The sequence below is a fragment of the Dipodomys spectabilis genome, unplaced genomic scaffold (assembly GCF_019054845.1).
Source record: "Dipodomys spectabilis isolate Male_0828 unplaced genomic scaffold, ASM1905484v1 ptg000531l, whole genome shotgun sequence".
Classification (NCBI taxonomy): domain Eukaryota; kingdom Metazoa; phylum Chordata; class Mammalia; order Rodentia; family Heteromyidae; genus Dipodomys; species Dipodomys spectabilis.
In genome coordinates, this window is record NW_024871208.1 from 32,924 (window position 1) to 40,870 (window position 7,947).

Genomic DNA, 7,947 nt, shown 5'->3' on the forward strand with positions numbered 1-7,947 from the left:
AGCAGTGCCTGGTCCTGATCCAGAGCAGGAACTTCCCCAGTGGTCCTGATCTTGGCTGGGCTGGAGCAGAGCCTACCAGCCATGCTTCCTCTTCCCTGCTTTTTATAGCCTTCTAGAAGCTGCCCAGGTTCCAGCACCCACAACAGGCCAGCTCCTTTGGGCAGGCTGAGGCTGTGCTGACAATTTCTGGTGCCGGCGTCAAGGCAAGAACGAGGCCTAGCCCACAGGAGAGCTGGCCCTCACTTCCAAGTGTATCGAGAGAGGCATGACAACCACAGGTCCATCCTTGCTGCCCTCACTGGCCATAGAGGTTACCTATAAGTCCCTGCCTTTGTTCTTGAAATTCTTCAGCCACTGATTGTCTCATTTATCATTATCTGTTTGGGTGGGACTCGAGACTTCTTCCTCTCCTCACCAAGCAAACAAGCCCTAGCAAATCCACCCCAAATTGCACACCTCACAGACACTCTCCAGAACCCAGCTGACTTTAGGGCTGCTGCTGAATGAACTGTTGGCCAACTGCCTCTTCCTCCCTTCACCCCCTCCGTCAGGGCCTCCCCACCATCCTCTCCCCACTGCCCTCAGCCCCAACCAAAGCTCGGCCTCCCCTGTGGCCTCCTCCCCCTCCACACATCCCCCATCCCCAACCCCAGCAGGGCCAGTGCTCTAGGGAAAAGAACTGTCAGCCTGGAGCAGCACAACCAAAGTTGTCACTGTGTGCAGCCTGCTGAGAATTGGAGGCAGCATAGGTCTCTGATCACTGTCTTTCACTTCACTTATACATGTATTAATTGTATTAATTTGGTATTTAATATTGGATCTCATAACTATTTTTAAGCCTTTGCAGAATAGCTGGTAGAAATATAGTCCCAAATTCGTATTCTCTCTTGTTTAATTCTTTCGAGATTCAGGGATATTTTAAGTAGATATAACCATCATAAATTCTCAATTACATAACAGAGTGTTATTCAGAAAACATTTGCTTATGCATCTGTCATCAATTATTTACAAAACTAGAAACTTTTAAAGTTTCAAATATTATAGGAAGATCTTTTATTCATGTTGAATGGATGTGAGTAGGTTGAGCTGTTGCATACATTCGTGTGTGTGTGTGTGTGTGTGTAGGGATTACATGTATCTTTGAAATCAAGGACAGGAACTTTTTTCCTTTTTCTGAGATATGCATTATGGTGTTTCTTTGTTGGTGGTAGGCTTTGATTTCTTGCTTTGCCTGATGTGCACATTCCAGCTCAATTTTTCAATTAAATCTTCTTATTTAATATTGAGCATATAGTGCTCTGATATTCTTTGTCTTTAGTTTGCCATCTAGGATCTCCTTTTCCTCTTTAACTATTAACATTCAATATAAATTTTACCTCCTGACTGATTTTCCCCTTTAATTTGCATCTTGAAATACGTATTATAAGACCATTGATCTCTGTATTCATGAAGAAAAACCATTTTGAATTTTCTGTTTAATGTAATAACACCTGGACACATTTGTTAGCAACAAGATCTTAAAATTTCTTATGTAGTTTTAGTTTAAAATACTCTCCTCCAGGAGATGGGGACAAACAAGTCGTTTAAGTATTCAGGTGGACCTGTTGCAACAATGAGAAGTACACAATGTCATGTCAAAAACGAGCTCTACAATGTCGGTGTGGGGGGGAGGGGAGGAAGAATTGGGTGGGGGGAGGGGGGAGGCTGGGAAGGGAGGTGAAGGGTAAACAAAGGAGGAGGCTGCAATGCTTGGTAAGAAATGTATGCATTATCCTGCCCATGTAATTGTAACCCCTCTGTACAGTATGTTCTCAAATAAAATAAAATACTCTCCTCCATGTTTTTATTATAGGGAGACAAACACTTCCTAGTATCAATAATAACAGTTTTATTCATTAAAATAGCAGATAACTCATAATTTTGAATATGTCTAGTGCAAATGAATACATTTGCTCAATAGATTTGCTTGATAGACCCATGCACAAACATACCACTCATAGGGGCTCAGAAGGTGAATCAGTTGTAGACAGCTTACTTTGAATGCACAAGACCCTAGGTTTGATTCCTCAGTACCACCTAAGCAGAAAATGGTAGAAGTGGTACTGTGGCTCAAGTGGTAGAGCACTAGTCTAGAGCTGAAGAGCTGAGGGATGGCAACCATGCCCAGAGTTCACCACCACCGACAAGTTAAATCAATAAATAAAACTCATACTCAAGTACATTAATTTCAAAGGTTAATTACCTTTTTAGTTAGGGGCAGGGTGCCAAGATATAGCAGACCTTTGTCACAAAGCTTTAAGAGGATTCAACACCTGACAAGTACCAAAAACAAAAAGTAAAAATTTTGCTCTGACAACAACATATAGAATCACCATTCAAAGAGAAAAAGGTACTAAGAATGAAATACTTTTTATAATATTTCTTAAGAGATTCTGGCTCCACATTAATTATCATATAATTTGACCTTCAAAAACTCCAGGTGGGCCTGAGTCTTAAGGGCCTCTACAAAAACTGGAGGAGAGAATCATCAACCTGGATTTTTCAAAATGTTTGTGTTAAGGTAGTGTACATACAGATCTCCATTTTATAAGTCACTAATGAGTTCACTTTTTGTTTGACAATCTCATCACTTTGCTCTCTCTCTGATTTTCCCTCCTGTCCCTGTCCACAGGAGGTATAGCTCATGGTGAATATAATCTCTACAGAGTGTAACTGCTGCATTTGTTTCCCTGTTCTCCTTTAATTTCTGTGGCTCCTTCAATGTCCATAAAAGGATAAACAAGAACAAAAAAATCCCTAGTGTTTCGAATTCTTGGAATTCATTTTAATATAAATACCAGTAGTTTTATAAGAGTGTCAAACTCTATCCATACATCCTGAACACTTACACTTCCTGCACCCAGTCTTAACTCCCACTGGATTCTAAGGTCCACAACGTAATTCTTTTCACTTTCCACACAGGAAGAACGAGTGTCAGAAAGATTAAGTAACTTACTGGAAATACTGGTCTGAGCATAGTGGCTCAGATCTGAAGATCATAGTTTGAAACTAACTCAGGTTGACATATCCGTTACATGTTTATCTCAAGTTTGAGGCCACCTGGACAGCAAAGTAACCCATCTTAGGTACAAGAGTCTGGCTATCCAGAGCCACAGAGAGAAGTTGGAAGAGCATCAGCAAATGCTCTTGCCCAATTCTAGGGAATGGCTTGGTGCCAGCTAAGTAAGGTATAGCTCCACTAGGGAAGGGGAGTAAAACAGGAGTGGTTATAATAAAAGCACTGGTCTGAAGCCTCAAAATAAGGACCCCAGTCTGTATAGACCAAAAAGTCCCTAGCATGAGGTTCTTTTTAAATTAACAAGCACGATTTTAGATTTTTGCAGAGTGGGATGGTGTATAGTCACAGGCAATGTCTGCTATGTCAGGTAATCCAGTCTGCTCTTTCACATGTTACCCAGTAGCCAGGTTTTAACACAAATGACTTCAATGAGATTGTTCAAATTATACTGTGACTTTCACCTCTCATGACTCAAAATTCTGTCAAATGATTTCTGACTTCCAGATGTTTACACAACATTTCTCATGAACTTTTCTACTATTTTGTCTTTATTATTGATGGTCATACTACTTTTTTGTTGTTGTCTTTTGTGTATATGCCATTTTTAGGGCTTGAACTCAATGTTTAATGGTCTCTGTTGTACTTTTTGCTCATGGCTGATGACACACTATTTCTTGAGCCACATCCTCACCTTCTGCTTCCTGCTATATAATTGGAGATAAGTTTTCACATTTTTGTCTGTTTGGACTGGTATTGAACTAAAATATTCAGGTCTTAGCCTCCTGAGTTTCTATGATTCTACACATGAACAGCTAACACCACACTTTCCTATACTGTTATTTTAATTATGTATTAGAAGAAAGTATATTTGTGTTAAGTGTGTAATTTTCAAATACAAGTTTGAATCTACTTGATATAATGTAATTGTTATCAATTTTAAGTTAAATCATTGAATATTACACATTCCAAAGAAATATAATTGAAAAAATGCATAATTATTTTCTTTAAACAAGTAATAGAACTATGAATTTCTTTCACTTTACAATTCATGTTTTATATAACCTTAATTAGCAGACTTCCATAACTAAAAGTAAATATATTAATTTTATGCTAAAAGAATCAAAGTGATTATAGTTAAGAATATATATTTCATCATAGCCAGAAGATAAGTTTTTGAGCATTCTCACTATAAAGAAATGTTACATGCAGAAATTAACGGATATGATGTAGCTTGATCATTAAACAACATATAAATGAATGGGATTACCACTCCATACTTCATTTCAAATCCAGCATAGGCAGGAAAGTCCGTGAGACTCTTATCTCCAATGATTGACCAGAAAATTGGCTGTGACTCAAGTGGTAGAGCACTAATCTTGAGCTTAAGACCTGACAGACATCATCCAGGTCAATATTTTAAGCTTCATGATCGACAAAAACTAAAAATAAACAGTTACAAATAAACAAATATTTTGGCATAAATGTTAATATATATGTTATAAAAAATGTTTAAACCCTCACTAGATATAATAGTTTATATGAATGTAAAGAATTGTTTTCTGATATTAGTAGTTATTGAATCAGTTGTGTAAATCTCACATTTCTCACTCAATTCATATTTGTGTGTTTATATACTTATATGCCATAATTATAATTAACTGATATGTGATAGGCAGTGCTGTTTTAGGAATTTCCCTTGGCTTTCTATCATTAATACTTCTACCTTAAAATAAATATACCCTCCAACCTTGTCAGAAGTTTCATCTCATTGAAGCAGAAAAGAATAAACCATAATCATTTTTTTGGAACAAGTGTAACGTTGTACATGCATTTCACTTAGTTTAAGAAACAAAATATTCAAGTCATCTTAACCGTACCACTAATAACAAAATGTCTTCTGAGCTTTTCAGTCTCTTAAGAGATGAAAACTTTTAATTATACATCTATTTTTTTCTGCCTAAAATCCTATTCCTTAGTAAGATCTTTTGTGTAACCTTGTGTTCCTAATTAGAATACAGGAACAAAGGCAATAATGAAAATAGCCAAGGAAATATTTGAAAACAATTATCAAACAATTGTAGACACTCCTGTAATCACCAGTTTCGAAGAGAATATATGTAAAAGTATCACATTTTTATTATCATTTAAAGAGCAATAATTACACTTTAATTAGCAGTGAAGATGGGAACAGAAAACTGAAGACAGATTGACTTTGAACAATCGAAAATAAGCAAAATGGATTTATCTTGTTTTTCTATGTAGTTGCCAAAATAATAGAGAACAACACCCAAAGGCAAGAAAACACCTAAGCCAAAGCAGTAAACATTTGTCTATAAAATAATGGTTAGGGTGAACAATAAGAAATATAAAAATCCTTTATTAAAATTTTACATATCTAGACTAGGACTTCTCGTGTTGAAGAAGAGGAAAGGTATGAAATATTTCAAGATTGTTTGACTATTCCCCAAGATTATTCTTCTTTATCAGCTATAGCAATGCAAGTAGCCTTGGTTACTCTTAGTATCATGCTTGTTTATATTTAGAAGCATTATTTGTTGCTGTGTTATAAGCTGCAAACACTTAGTATTAATAAAGAGTCATTTCCTAAAAGAGGAATGTTGCTGTGTAAACAAACCTAAAGTATCAAAGACTTAGCATAGTGGAAACTATTTTCTAGTTATATCACAATCTAGGTATAGATTTTGTTTCATATTGTTCCAGGGGACCCATTTTTGTAACTTCTTTTTCACCATCAAGTGATCCTATAACATACTATAGCATCCTGGGATTGCTGTATCTTTCCTGGATTCTCTAATTTCTGTTGGAAAGTTAGGAAAGATAGAAAATTGACTTACTGTTTCTGTTTTACCTTATTTTTATTACCTTACAAACTGTAAATCAAAGTGACATAAATGATCTTTATAATTTAGAAGACAGATTTCATTTCTATATTCTTACCCTAGCCTTCTACATAACTTTGGTAATTAATGATCCCCAAATGTGAAAATGCAGATAGGGAACTTCTTATTTAAATATTATTTAGAATTTCAAGACTTCATTAATGCAAGACCCTTAGTAGTATATAGATCATACATGTGTACAAAGCTGGTGGCAAGTTTGTCTTATTCTCGGAAACTAGGACATGTGGTATCCTTGTAGTTGCATCAGAAAAAGGCTGTAGTTGAGTTAGTTTACTAAACCAAATCTGCTGTAAAATATTTCTACAAGTTAATTGGCTTGAATAATTCATATTTTCATTTTACAGTTCTAAAAGACAGAAATCTAAAAGAAGTCTCACTAGATTAAAATTGAGCCACCTACAGAGCTAAAATATTTTTCAGATGATTCCAGTGGAAAAGGCATTTACTTCCTGTTCCGCTTTCCAGAAACTTCAGAATCTGGATTGTTGTCTTTTCCTTTATCTTCTAATGTAGCATCTTTACATCTAACTGATGGTTCTTACCTAATGATGTCCCTCTCTAACTACAGCTGGGACTTTTGAGTATACTTTTCCCATCTGATAATTATTCAAATTTGTATTCTTTAGGTAATGAAAGCTGATTATTTCACAAACTTTATAAAATGTAAATCTACATTTGATGGATTAGATATTTCGGGACTATAGATATTTTGGGAAGGTATTTTACTGCCTACCACAATGAGTGTGTAAGCATTCTTTCTATCATAATCTGTTATCCTTTCATGAATTTTGAACAACATATTTCTTCAATGAACTATAATTAGAAAAAAATAGTTCCTGAAAGCATTTACTCCTGATTAAAACATTGTCATGTACTAGAAATCTTAAATGTCAGAGAGCATCTCCTGAAGCAGTTTTGGCATTATCACTTTTTGTATATTCTGCTTACAATCTTCTCTTTTCAAGAGCATTTGATTGTTATTATTTTGGAATTATGGTTAATAATTATTTGACTGCTATTTTTAAAGAATGCACCACCAATCCTCGTATTCTTTTTCTAACTTTTTTTATGTCTAATCTATTTCTGAAAGAAACACAGCTATTTGAATTACATGAACTGCTTATTGAAGTGTGGAGAGAAAAAGAAGAAAAAAGATGTCCCTGTGTGTATGTCATGTTGAAAATGTACCTAAAAGTTATTTATCTTAACATCATATATTTTTTCATTTTGTTTAGATTCAAATAAAATTTAGCCTCTCAACATACACAATGTTAATGCAGTCATTTCATGCCTCCCAAAAGCAAACAACAAATTACTACATATTTTAAATTTTTTAATTTTTAAAATTATTATTTATTTTGAAACACTATATTTTTAAAAAATTAGCAAAAGCCAATGGTATTAAACATTTAGAGTTGTGTTCATACTCTATTGTTGAAGCAGAAAGGGAAAACATCATGTTTTTCTTCTTCCTTGAGTCACTCTTATTTACTTCATCTATTTCTGAAAGAATAAAATTCTGGCTTTGAAGCCTTTTGCTTGATATCCACAATGTCTCATTCTTCCTTTATTAATAGGAGAATTTGGAGAAAGGATGAGAATTCTCACTAGAAAAAGGAGAAGAGGAAAAGAGAAGTGAGAAATCTAGATATTTTGTTCTTCCTCATCTCAATCACAAGGTCTGGATAATGATTGTGGATATTAGATACAGTGCTCTAGAGTGATTAAACACAATTATAAAAAAAAGTTTACCCCTCAAGTGTTCACATAGAGAATGCTAATTTATTAAAAATATGTAATAGCATCAAACAGGAAGTGTTATCTATTTGTTTAGTACTTGTTTAGTATTTCTTAAATTCTGATGTACTGTAGTCAACTATCATAAAGGTATACAAGAATAGTAAGAAACTAATATCTTAATATCATATTCTAATATTATCTTAACTCTTGCTGTGTTTGAGTTTTGCT